Below are 13,457 nucleotides of genomic sequence, written 5' to 3' on the forward strand. Positions count from 1 at the left end.
AATTTTTCCCCAGCAGAGTCGCCAGTTCTGTAATACGGTGAACTGACTTTTTATCGATCGGAATGTCGCGGTAAGCAAGAGTCGCCACCGACTTTTATTTTATCCAAATATTAGAAAGGCTAAAAGAACAGAAAAAACCTTTTAAAGAAATTTTGAGTTCGGGGGGTAATTATGCAAAGGGAAGGTGTAAGGCACCCTTTGCATCCATGGTTTTCCATGGGCTCTTAATTGCTTTGCTTGCTCGTTTGTTTTTTAGAAGAAGTAGATGAAATAAAAAAGTTTAGAAAAGAAATAAGACTTTAGCTTGTAAATAAGCGTAGCTTTTTGAAGGTTTATGAGAAAGAATATGAAAAGATTTTTAGAGCAAGGCAAAGCAATTAGGGGCAATTACCTTAAACTCAGATGATAGGTCTCTTTTTAGCCTTTCAGAATGAAAGGGTCTATCCTTGCCATAAGAGGGCAGGAAGCCTTTCGTTTGGAGGTTGAAGGGTCGTCGAAGCATCCTTTGCCATAAGACTGTCCCATGCCATAGAAGGGCAGGTAGTCTAAGGCAAGGATCAGAATAAGCCATTTTTCCGTTAGGCAACCAGAAGATACCTCAGCCATTTTCCGTAGGCAACATCCGAGGGTCGAGGTCATAATTGTGTATCGAAGGCAGCATCATTTAGGGTCGCATGACCTTTAGTTATCGAGGCAGCATGGCTGAGGTATCCTCATATTCGAGGGACATAGCTTATTCTGCAAAAAACACAAAGGCAACAGGCAACAAGGCAACAGAGAGGTTATCCCAAAAGCGTGCGTGTGTGCAACAATCACGTGATTATATTCAGAACATTATCTTATAATTAATTATCTACGTTGATTTAAGGCTTGCACTCCCTAAGATTACTAACCACACAATAATATAACAATAATAATGGGGAAGGGAAATTGTAACCAGCGGAGGAGAGGGGAATTGAAACCAGCGGGATATAATTAAAAATTACAACAGAAAATATTAGAGTTAAGGTTTAGGGTTACCAAACTCGTAGCTTTGGCAATTGACAAACCTTTGAATTTGACCTGACATGGTTGGCGTCGGAGGAAACCTCGGGGGTAACCCTGAAAAGACAAGGCAGAAAGAGAGGGAGTGAATGTATGCACAGTTCAGAAATATAAGGACAAACCCTAAAATTAAAAAAGAAACAGAATAGACATCGAATAAATAAAATACTTAGCTTTTGTATTTTGATCGGGCGTGTTATCGGAGTGAACCATGTTGATAACCCTGAAAAGGCACGGCGAATATTTTAGTGTAGGGCATGATCTTCGTAAACCCTAATTAGGGTACGAATTAAATAAGAAAGTGCAAATGATTTAAATTAATTATTGGTCTTGCGACCTAATTAATTTAATCGGGATCAGAAAGTTAAATTGAGAATAAAAAATAATTTTTATGAAATTTTTGGATTTTAGATATAATAATTACAATTTTTTTAAGATTTAAAGGTAAATTAAAATAAATAAATAAAGTTATTAAACAAGTATATATGAATTTATCAATTTAAATAAATAAATACATAAATAATAAAATAAACATATAAAAGATTTTTATAAAAAATTTCTATAATTTTTATATAGTTTTTATATATAAAAATAAATTTAATAAAAAAACAAAGTATATATGTATATTAAAAAACGTGGCTGTGTAATTAAAAATAAAAAAAAATTAAGAAAATCTTAACTTTTATCTGGTGCTGCACGCGCGTGAGGTAGTATGATAGACCTGCAGCCTTTGATGCGTTGGATGAAGAATTAATGAGATCACGTGGCTGAGAGGATGAGGGAGCATGGCACCTGGCATATGAGCATCACACCGGATCCGGAAGAAAACAAAAACAAAAGCGCGCCTTTTCTGTTTTTGAACCGGCCAATGGGGTCTCGCCACCGCATCATCTTCTTCATGGAGCCAGACCTTTTACAGCGCCTATTACCATTGCGCTATAAAAAACCCAAAGCTTTCACACCTGCGGACAACGAATATATGCAAACAAACACAAAAATTTGGCGCGATGGTACCATTGTCATCGTCCAAAGGCCACGAGTTCCATGGTCTATACAATTTGCCCTAATTCTTTGTTAATCAGAAAGCCCTAATTCGAAGGCTTGAAACCTAACATGGCGATATACTCATAACAGCATCATAACATATCAAACTTTCCAGAAACAACAAACGTAACATTCTAAACACGAATATGTAATTAGATTATGATATGGATGCTTAAACAAATGCAATCGAATTGATTTAGGTTTAGACAAACCGTGAGCGATAGAGCTTTGTTCTGGGCTTGTTGATCGAACGTGATGATTGGTATCGCTTCAGAAACTCCCAAGGAACGTATTGAGATCGATTAGAAACCTTGAATTGGCTTAGAATTCAAAATTGGTTCTTGAGTTTTTGATGAATTTTTGAACTCGGGATTAGGTCTCTTGTGCTGCAAACCTTGTGTCCTTAGGATCTGAATAGCTTGTGTATATATACTAGAGTGATTAGGGCAAGAGAAATTAATCAAATCTTCCTTGAATCATTGATTTGCATATTGGAAAATTTGATTGGAAATATGCCATGAAATCTTTCTATTTTTGGCCAATTTCAATATTTTTCTTCACCAACTTAACTTGCACGAATTTGGGTGATATATTGAGATATTATTTGGATTAATGATGATTGAAATTGGTTGGAAATAGAATCAAATCATATTTCATGTAATTATATGATTTATTTTGACTTTTAATATGAATAAAAATTCATAATAAATCACATAATTCAATAAAATTCGTGGCAATTGATTCTTGGGCTTGGGATGGATTATGGATCAAGTTTGAATCAAAATAACTTGGGCCTACTTGCAAAAATACTTCAAATTTTTCACATTTTTCCCTCCTAAAATAGTCCAACTTTGACAAGTCCTATATCTCTCATTTTTTGGGGTATGGAAGTGTTCCAAGACTTTTCAGAAACCTTAAAGAGTCCTCTAACCAGTGTCTTTGGTCTCATATCAAAATTATTCTCCATTTTCATTTTATGTCCTTTTGAAAAAATGTCTTTTTGTTGACTTTTTAAAAAAGACCTATAATGTATGAAGCCATATCTCTTAAACCATTGACCTGTGAGCTTTGATTCTTGGACCATTGGATAGAGGAATGAATTCTCTTCAAAATGAGCTTTGGTGGGAATTTTTCTGATGAAGTATGAATATTTGGTGAATTTTCAAAGTTTGGTTGACTTTTTCAGTTCATGCCCAAAATAGTAACTCTTGACTTTTGACTTCTCTGATCTTTCCTTGCATCATCATGATCAACCCTTGATCAAATGATGATTTTAGGGTTATGAGAATGTTGTTGACCAAATATCTTGAGTTTTGACTGTATAATGACTGTTTTGCCCTTGGGAGTCGACTGTTGACCTAATCAGGATTTGAGGGACTAAATTCGCTCTGTTTGACTTGAAACTTTATATGGAGATACTTTGGGATGTTAGTGACCCTATGGAACCACCTTGAGCCATTGATTCAATGATTTTCCTCTGAATTATTCAAACCCTAGTTTAGAACTTCTGTGTGGGAGACTGTGTTTTGGAGCTTTGTCTTTTGATTTGGTTTTGTGTATGAAAAATAGCATGGGCAAATTTTGGGGTATGACAGTAAGCTACTTGAACTTCAAACTCTATGAATCATGCATCATGAATGAAATATGAACATACCATCTCATTTCTGCACACATGAGGATCATTAACCCTCAATCAATTGCTATTTATCTTGCACATACACGATTTCATGATCAATCTCAGAATTAGGGTTCTTCGTGTTCATCAGAGAATTAATCATCTTAGAGCAAAAATAAATGAAATTAAAGGTCATCATCATGTTCCTCGTCCAAAACCGAGTGAGATAGACCCTTTGATCGATCAAAACAACACAGTTTTGAAGAATTTTGAAAATCAGTTAGGGTTGTGTTCTTGGCGCGTTTTTTTGGTTCAGAAAATTCAAATTGTTGTTTTAAAATATATTGAACTGCAAGCGTATGTATTACAAGCCACAAGCGTGGCTCAGTTGGCAAGTGTTTTGGCTGGTGAGAGAGAGAGGGCGTGAGTTCAAGCCCTATTGGAGACAAAACCAATTTTTTGCAACCTATTTTCTTTCATTTTTTAACAAACTTTAACCATTCATTTAACCAATCAAAATTCATTATTTTCACTTCATTTTTTTTACACTCTTTATTTAATATACATATTTTGACAATGTTAAAAAAAATCACAAAAAAAGATTCATTTGATATATTTTTAATTAGGTTTAAAATGATACATTTTTAAGTATTTTTAAATACTTTAAATATTGTTTTTTTCATTTGATTTTCAAATTTAATCACTTGTAAATATTTTTTGAAGCAAACCCTAATCATCTAAGTGTTAATTAAAGACAATCTTCTTGTTTATCTCGATTAAATTGATTTCTTTCAAAATTCAAATCGTTTTAAAAAACGAGCGATCCCGATTCCTTTTCAAAAACGGTAAACCATTTCTTTTTGATTTTCAAAGGAAACTATTGATTAAATCTTTTTAATTGATCAATTGATTTTCAAAACGATGTGGGGCCTCTCGAATATTAGAGAGTATAAGTCCCTTTCGTTTTTCTTTGTACAGTTTTTGTTTTAACAGAAAACTTTTTCCAAATAAACTTCCAAACAGTTTTTTTTTTAACAAACAAATCTTTCAACTCTTTTTTAAAAACCATCCACCATGTTTTATGAAAATAAAACATGGGCCTCTCGAATATTAGAGAGTATAAGTCCCTTTCTTTTTCTTTATACAGTTTTTCTTTGTACAGAAAACTCTTTCAAAACAAATCTTCAAACAGTTTTTCAAAAGCGAAGCCTCGCGTCTGTAAATAAACAATCAACCATGTTTTGTAAATATACCACGGGCCTCCATGTAGGTATAAGTCCCAAGCCCTTTTGTACATACCCACTCTAGTACATGAAATTAGGTATTTCATTGTACGCCTTTTGTACATATCTCAATCAATGTGTTTTTTTTAACTTTGAATAACAAACCAAAAACGAAGGTTTCTTTAAATCTTCCCAAAAATATACCATGGGCCTCCATGTAGGTATAAGTCCCAAGCCTTTTTGTAAATACCTGTTTACATAGCTGTGAATAAACTCAAGTGGACTTCTCCCCGAGTGTGAGTCCCGAGCCCTGTGTATACAAATGGATCATGCTTACAGGTATATTTCCTTCATAAACTCCATTATATACACACACTTTGTCATATATGTATAACTGTTCATATTTGTTCATGTACTTGTTCATATTTGTTCGTACTTGTTCATACTTGTGATTGTGTTATATGCTTATTCAACTTAGTACAACACTAGGTTCCCCATAGCCTCCTATTGGGCTTCGTGCAAAGAATCTCCACTAGTTTAGGTTAGGACATAGAGTATGGTTTCCCGGTGAAATCGCTCTAAGAGCTCAAACCAACTATACCATGCCTCCCCTTGGGCTTTGTACAAACGAGTGACCCTCCCATAGCCTCCTCTTGGGCTTACAATGCAAGGACCCCGGATTGTCCCTCCCATAGCCTCCTCTTGGGCTTACAATGCAAGGACCCTCGGATAGCCTCCTCTTGGGCTTCGTACAAGGACCCACGGGCTTCTTATAAGCATCCCCAATATCCAAATCAAAATACCCTAGGAGATTAGACATTTATCATCTCTATGATAGGAGTATCTCTTCTATATCATCACAAACAATCAATCAAACTTTTTTGCCACAAGGCTGGCTAATCAATCCAACTTTCTTTTTGCCACAAGGCTGGCTAATCAATCAAACTTTTTTGCCACAAGGCTGGCTAATCAATCAAACTGTTTTACCACCGTGCTGGCTGATTAATCAAAGTTTTTGTCACAAGGCTGACTTCATTAAAACTTTTGCCACAAGGCTGGTTAAACAAACAAAAATATCTTTATCATTCTAAGCACCCTAAGTGGCATGGCCCCGGGCTTATAATGAAAAGATTTCTAAACAAAAACAAACAGATGTATGTGATGATATAGATTAGATACATCTAGCATTTAGACGACATTTGTCTATTTTCCTTTGCTTCCACTAGCATAAGTGGGAACTACGATTGCTCTGACTTTCTCAACATCCCTTTGAGAATACGTAGGCACAAGGTCGATCCTTGGCGAGCAAAACAAAACAAAAAAAACCATTCAAACCTTAGCACCCGTAGACCCCGAGCTACAGATGCTCTGATTCCCTCTAGGGGATATGTATGCAGAGGATCGCGATGATCTTTGCGAGCATAATCAAACAAACACCTTAGGTCCCACCTATTTCACAAGAACCTCCACCACAACAAGAATGGAATAAAACATAACAAAGAAACCTATAGAGTACTATAGATACGTTGGGTGCTAATACCTTCCCTTCGTATAACCAACCCTCTTACCCGGAATCTCTCCCCCACTTTTAGGTTATTGCAGCTTTTTTCCTTTTCCTCCTTTGGAAATAATAAAAAGTTTGGTCGGTACAAAAGAAAAATCATTTTTTTGAGCACTCGAGCCCAAAGAAGGCATCAGGTGTCTCATCCACAAAAAAGAGGAACAAAAACGATTTTTCGCCCGCGACAGATAAAGATGTAAAACTAGACTTGCATAGATTTGCCCCTGCTAGTAGGAACTTTGGAAAGATTCGCCTCGCGAGGGCTTTATGAGATGTACACTATGGGCGATATGCCCCCAGTAATCATAGGCTCAAGACAGTGTCCCATGTTGATTGGGGAGTAGCTTTAGATATACTTGGATGTATGCCCCTGATTGTTCGAGCATCCATGAGAGATTCTCGGAATCTTGACTTGATTGCCCCCAGATTGATCGGGAAATAGTATGAAACCCACTTGGGATATATGCCTTTGACTGTTTGTCATTTGAGAGATTCTTGGAATCTTGACTTGATTGCCTCAGATTGATTGGGCAAAACATGTCATGCCCCTTGTATACGTAAGAGACATGGCTTCTTGGAGTGATTTTGTTTGTCGGGATAACTTTCAGTCATTAGCCATACCCTGTGCAAATTTATTCTGATGCTAACATTTGAAATTACGTAGCAGAATATGTTTAATAATGAATTCATGAGATGCAATGCATACGTTTGTCTTGAGTTTTAAAAAAACATTAAAACAAGAGATGTAAAAGCGTGATATTTGTAAAACATGCTATTTTTTGTAGAAGCGAAATATCCACTCAGCATTTTAGTAAACCTTAAGGAGTCGGGATACCTTTTTGGTGACAGTATGCTTTCGAACTAACCATGCTTCAGTTAGGACTTTCAAGGGTTGTAACGTGGCTTGGTTCACGGTTTTAAGAAACAAAAGATAAAGGCTCAAAGTTTATTTATACCCATCCCCTTCTTCGTGATGTTCTTCATTCCTAAGCTCAGTTGGTTCGACTTATGCATTCAGGTTCCAAGAGACTTTTGGATTTGCGCCTTTGATAATGTTGATGGTTCGCAAACAAAGAGAACTTTTGAGATGGCAGTCACTTCTTCCTTTTGGTAGTCACAACTTTGAGTTGTTCAAGAATTTATTGACTTCTCTCTTTTTTTTCATCTTTTTGATATCCCTAACTTTTGTCTGAACTGTCTCTTTTGAGCTTACAGTCAGCGGGATGCCTTGATTTTTGCCTAAGTCTTTTTTTTTAATTTTTGACTTAGCAGGCTTTTCTTTGTATATATGTTTTTTCCATTTTTCTCTTTTTGAAAGATAATGACTGCCTTGTTTGATGATTGATGAACCGTCATTGTCTTTTGATTGACATCTCCGACACTTCTTTGATGTGTGCGGATGAACGCTTGTGATTGAAACCTTTGTTGAAAGGTGTACTGAATGATTCTCTTAAAATAGAATGCACAGCCAGATTAACTGAGAACTACCCTGCCCCAGGTTATGATCGAGGGTTTTGAATCAGGACAAGAAAGAAACTTCTACTTCTTAGGCTCAAAAGGGGTTGACGAGGGATTAACATCCTTATATCTCCACTGTTTAGGAATTGAAACAATGCATGTACATCGTCAGCATAGTCTGTTCAAAAGCATACTATATGAGGTTGCGGTATCGTTCTCGTCATCCTCCCTTAAAAGGCTTACAGCTTAGCCGGAGTTGAGTATCACAAAACATATGCAGAGTAACGACATAATTTAAAAAGAGTGATAGCGAAATAATTTATTCAAGACAAACATATGCAATGCACTGATGATGATTATTAAAACAAATAATGTCTATCATAATTGGAGTGTTTAAACAAACAGAATAGAAATTGCAAATGAAAGTAAATCTAATGATCTAAAAAGTTCATCCTTCTAGGTATTAATCAATCTTTTTGTGATTAGGCATAGGAGTAGTGATCACCACAGGAGTCTTGGGATGATAGAATTCAATTTCACCAGCATCGATCATGTCTTGAATCTTGTTCTTCAATGGCCAATAATCATTCGTATCATGCCCAGGGCTATTGGAGTGATATGCGCACCTCGCATTGGGCTTGTAGCTAGGGGCGGAAGTGTTAGGCTTTACAGGAGGATCCCTTAAAGTAATCAAGTTCTCTCTCAGCAAATGTTGTAATGCCTGAGCCAGTGACATGTTGATCTTTGTAAACTGACGTTTAGATGTATCTGACTTGTGTCTTTGTTGCGGAGCTAGGGTAGAGGTCAGAACTGTCCCCATAGATTTGTTATGTTCATCGTGATCTTTCTGGTCGTACACAGTGTGAGGTTTCTCAGGAGAGTGGCAGTCAATGGTCTTGTCATCGATTAAGTCTTGGATCTTATTCTTTAGTGTCCAACAGTTATTAGTGTCATGTCCAGGACTATCAGAGTGATACGCACACCTTGCATTAGGATTATAACGAGAAGAGGAAGTACTAGGATTCCTCGGAGGATCCTTCAAAGTGATTAGCCCTTTCTTCAGCAATTGTTGCAACGCTTCGGCCAGAGTCATATTGATCTTTGCGAATTGGCGCTTAGGTGTATCTGACTTGTGTCTTTGTTGTTGAACTGGTGTAGAGATTAGAATTGTCCCCACAGATTGGTTGGGTTCATTGCGACCTTTCCGATTGTACCCAGTATTGGCCATATGAGGTTTCTCAGGTGAATTGAAGTCAATGATCTTGCAATCAATGAGGTCTTGGATCATGTGCTTCAACGGTCCACAATCCTCTGTATCATGACCAGGACTGTTTGAATGATAAGCACATCTTGCATGGTACTTGTACCCAGGAGCGGGATTAGTAGGAAGTGAATATGGAGGCAATAGAGTTATCAAGTTCTGATTGAGCAGTTGTTGCAGAGCTTGAGACAGCGGCATATGTAATGGAGTAAATGACCGCTTAGGCTTGGATCTCTGATTATCTTGACCACCTTGATACTTATATTGATTCTTCTCCTTCTCGATCAGAAGTGCCTTCAATTCTTCTTGCCCCTTGGCCAAGTGAAAGATTACTTTTTGGAACTGGTTATTCTGAGCCTGAAGATTTTTGACAGATTGTTCGAGATCCATCTTTCTTACTGAAATAAACAGCGGAAAGATGAGGCATTTGTTTTTATGAAACCTGTGATGCAATGTTTATGAATGCATGATTATGCATATGCAATGATCTCAAGGAGTTAAAGGCCTTTTAACACATTTAAAAGAAAAGAAAAGTAGAAGCAAAAATAAATTAATTATTTTAAATAAAAACCAGTGTATTATATGTTTTTTTTTTACTATTATTTTTTGAAGTTACATTAAAGAAATACTAAATAATAAATAAAATATAAAAAGAATCATTCTTCAAGTCGGCGCTTTCTCTTTAATCCTCTGATTTCCTCTTTATGGGCTTTGACCATCTCGTTCTTTTCTTGAATAAGCCTATCAATCTCTAGCTCCCATGATTGTATCTGATCAGGTGAGATGAAGTCTTCAATCTTCCACTTGCGAGAGAAATAGTCAAGCATACTATCTCGTTCTTTAGCATTAGCCACTAATACTGCTTTTTCTGCTTCAACCTTTTGTAGACGCTTCTCAAGATCAGCCTTTTCTTGTCTTAAATGAGCCACGGTGGTAGCAAGGTCTTCGTTTGGAGCGGGTACATAAGGCTCCAACTCTATGTGAACCTCGGGAGGAGTGATCCTCGGAACAACGGGTGTGTCAGATGGATGTGGTATGCCAAACTCGACGACTCGGTCATAAATCCATTTAAAGTAAAGATCTGAAGGAGTATCGATCCTCATTCCCAATTCTCTTGCACCCACCTTTTTTACTTCATACCAAGCTTTAATGAAGCGATTCTTCTTTTCAGTTGTATCTGAACCATAGTCAAAATTTTCCGCACTAAGATATATGGAGCGGGGCTTATCTTTCAAAGCAAAACCAAACTGATGTCGAGCAAGTATAGGGTTATAGGTAATTCCTCCATGGATGCCAAGAAGAGGCACATTAGGGAACTCTCCACAGCGGTCATATAACTGAACTCCCTCGAATTTCTTTGGATACCAAATGATGTCGTCGTATGAAAGCTCCATAATCCTTTGAATCTAAGTCAAACCTTCTTCATTCTTTATCGAGGATCGGGGTAAGTGAGAAATAAACCACTTATGTAAGAGAGGGATGCACCCTAGAACACAACCTCGTCTCTTTGTTACTCTAGCGTTGATGGAATGCAATAAATCACCAAGTAGAGTAGGAACAGGATTCTTGCTAAGGAAGATTTTGATAGCAGCCCTATCAACAACTTTGTCGCAGCGGTGAAAAAGAACTTGTCCATATATCAACAGGGTTAGAACACTTTCCAAGGCATCCATGCTTAAAGCTTTAGCAAAGATCTTAGCTTTCTCGATCAAGAAATCCATAGGTTTCCCAGAGTAGTCTCTTTTGTTGATCCAAACTTTGTTAATTTCTGATCTTGGTAGGTGTAGAGCAGCAGCAATGTCTTCCAACTTAGGACCTCCTTCCTCACCAGTGTAATGGATTTGATCAGGTATGGGCATGTCCATTATGTAAGAGAATTCTTCCAATGTAGGTACCAGTTGAAAATCTCTATAAGTGAAGCAATGGAGAAGAGGATCATAAAATTGCATCATAGAGTTGAGGAGGGCTTCATCCACTTTGGTTCGCATTAAACTCATCAGTTTGTTGAGAGATTCAGAAAGAACAAGAGAACCAGTAATATCATCACATAAGAGTCTTAATGCAGTAGGTACCTTCTTGAAGTTGAGGAAGAAAGGTTTTCTGATTAGGATTCCCATTATTTAAATAACCTACAAAACAAATTATGGTTAAAAGACCTTTTTCTCCTTGAGATGAGTTAGCCATGTCATGAATGCATGTATGCATGATGCATCACAGAAAAACAAATCCATACAAATCACACAATTTTTGGCTTAAGGCTTGCATGGAGTTTAGATCAGGTGTCCTTCCCAAGGGTATTTCTATGGATAAGGAGATTTCAGCAACGGGTTCTATAAGTTATCCAGAATTGTCAGCCCTTCTAAAGCACCCTCGGACATGATGCATTCGCACCATGCAATGATACTTTGAGAAAGAACCTATCTGAATTGTAGTATCGGGTAGCGACTAGTCCTTAACATTTGTCAAGGGTAGTCCCCCCACTACGTTCCTAAAGGCCAGGATGGGTTAAGGGTAACTAAAGGTCCTTGAGCTCCGGCGCACCCACAGACACATACATAGACCCCCCTCATTTGAGAAAGGTGTGCATATGCTATGGAGTCCTAACTCAAACGTGAACTTCATATTGACTCATCTCCCACATATGTGAAAGAGGTCGCCATGACTATGCCACTCCTAATCTTAAGTGTTCTTGAATCCGGGAATAGGATTCGTCCTTCAATTTTCCCAAAACGCCCCTGAAAGATAAAACAAACAAAGCAAACAATAGAAAACATTTAAGTGAATCCTAAACTTTTAAGGTAACCCCTCTTTTATCGAATTTTGATCCCCAGCAGAGTCGCCAGTTCTGTAATACGGTGAACTGACTTTTTAATAATCGAAATGTCGCGGTAAGCAAGAGTCGCCACCGACTTTTATTTTATCCAAACAGGTTCGGAAAGGCAAAAAGAAACAGAAAAAAACCTTTTAAAAGAAATCTAAGTTCGGGGGGTAATTTATGCAAAGGGAAGGTGTAAGGCACCCTTTGCATCCATGGTTTTCCATGGGCTCTTAATTGCTTTGCTTGCTCGTTTGTTTTTTTAGAAGAAGTAGATGAAAGAAAAAAAGTGGACTTTAGCTCGTAAATGAGCGTAGCCAGTTTTCGAAGAATTGTGAGAAAGAATATTAAAGATGAGCATTGCAAGGCAATTAGGGGCAATTACCTTAAACTCAGATGATAGGTCTCTTTTTAGCCTTTCAGAATGAAAGGGTCTATCCTTGCCATAAGAGGGCAGGAAGCCTTTCGTTTGGAGGTTGAAGGGTCGTCGAAGCATCCTTTGCCATGAGACTGTCCCATGCCATAGAAGGGCAGGTAGTCTAAGGCAAGAATCAGAATAAGCCATTTTCGTAGGCAACCAGAGGATACCTCAGCCTTTTCCGTAGGCAACTTCCGAGGGTCGAGGTCATATTTGTGTATCGAAGGCAGCATCATTTAGGGTCGCATGACCTTTATTTATCGGGGCAGCATGGCTGAGGTATCCTCGTATTCGAGGGACTTGGCTTATTCTGCAAAAAAACACAAAGGCAACAGGCAACAAGCAACAAGGCAACAGAGAGGTTACCCCAAAAGCGTGCGTGTGTGCACCAATCACGTGATTTGATTCAGTTATTTATCTTGTAATTAGTCATTCTAGGTTCAATTCGAGGTTATCACTCCCTAAATTACTAACCACACAAATAATATAAGGCAAGAAACAGTAATACGGGGGAGGGGACAATGAAACCAGCGGATCCCTTAATCAGGGTTTGACACAAGTAATAATAAAGCAGGAAAATATAAGGTTAGGGTTTAGGGTTACCAAACTTGTAGCTTCGGCGGTCGACAAACCCTGAAAAGGAAAAAGACAAGACAGAAAACATATAGTGAGTGCATTATCAAATTCGAGGGCAAACCTCATTTACTACAAAAGAAAATAGGATAATAAATTAAAAATAGAATAGGGAGAAGGTACTTAGCTTGGCATTTGCCTGACAGGGTTGAGGGCAAAGGTTTGCCAGAAGCATCGACTCTGACCATTAGGAAAGAGCAAAGAAACAAATAAGGCGTGAGTGTATTATCAGATTCGAGGGCAAAGGGATTAACCCTAAAAATAAAGAATAAATAAATATAAAAATAGTTAAAAAAGTGAGGGTACTTAGCTCTGATTTGATCTGATATGGTTGATAGGGTGCCTTTAAGGTTAACCCTGAAAAGAAACAAGGCAGGAAAGGATG

The sequence above is a fragment of the Vicia villosa genome, unplaced genomic scaffold (assembly GCF_029867415.1).
Source record: "Vicia villosa cultivar HV-30 ecotype Madison, WI unplaced genomic scaffold, Vvil1.0 ctg.000935F_1_1, whole genome shotgun sequence".
Lineage (NCBI taxonomy): Eukaryota > Viridiplantae > Streptophyta > Magnoliopsida > Fabales > Fabaceae > Vicia > Vicia villosa.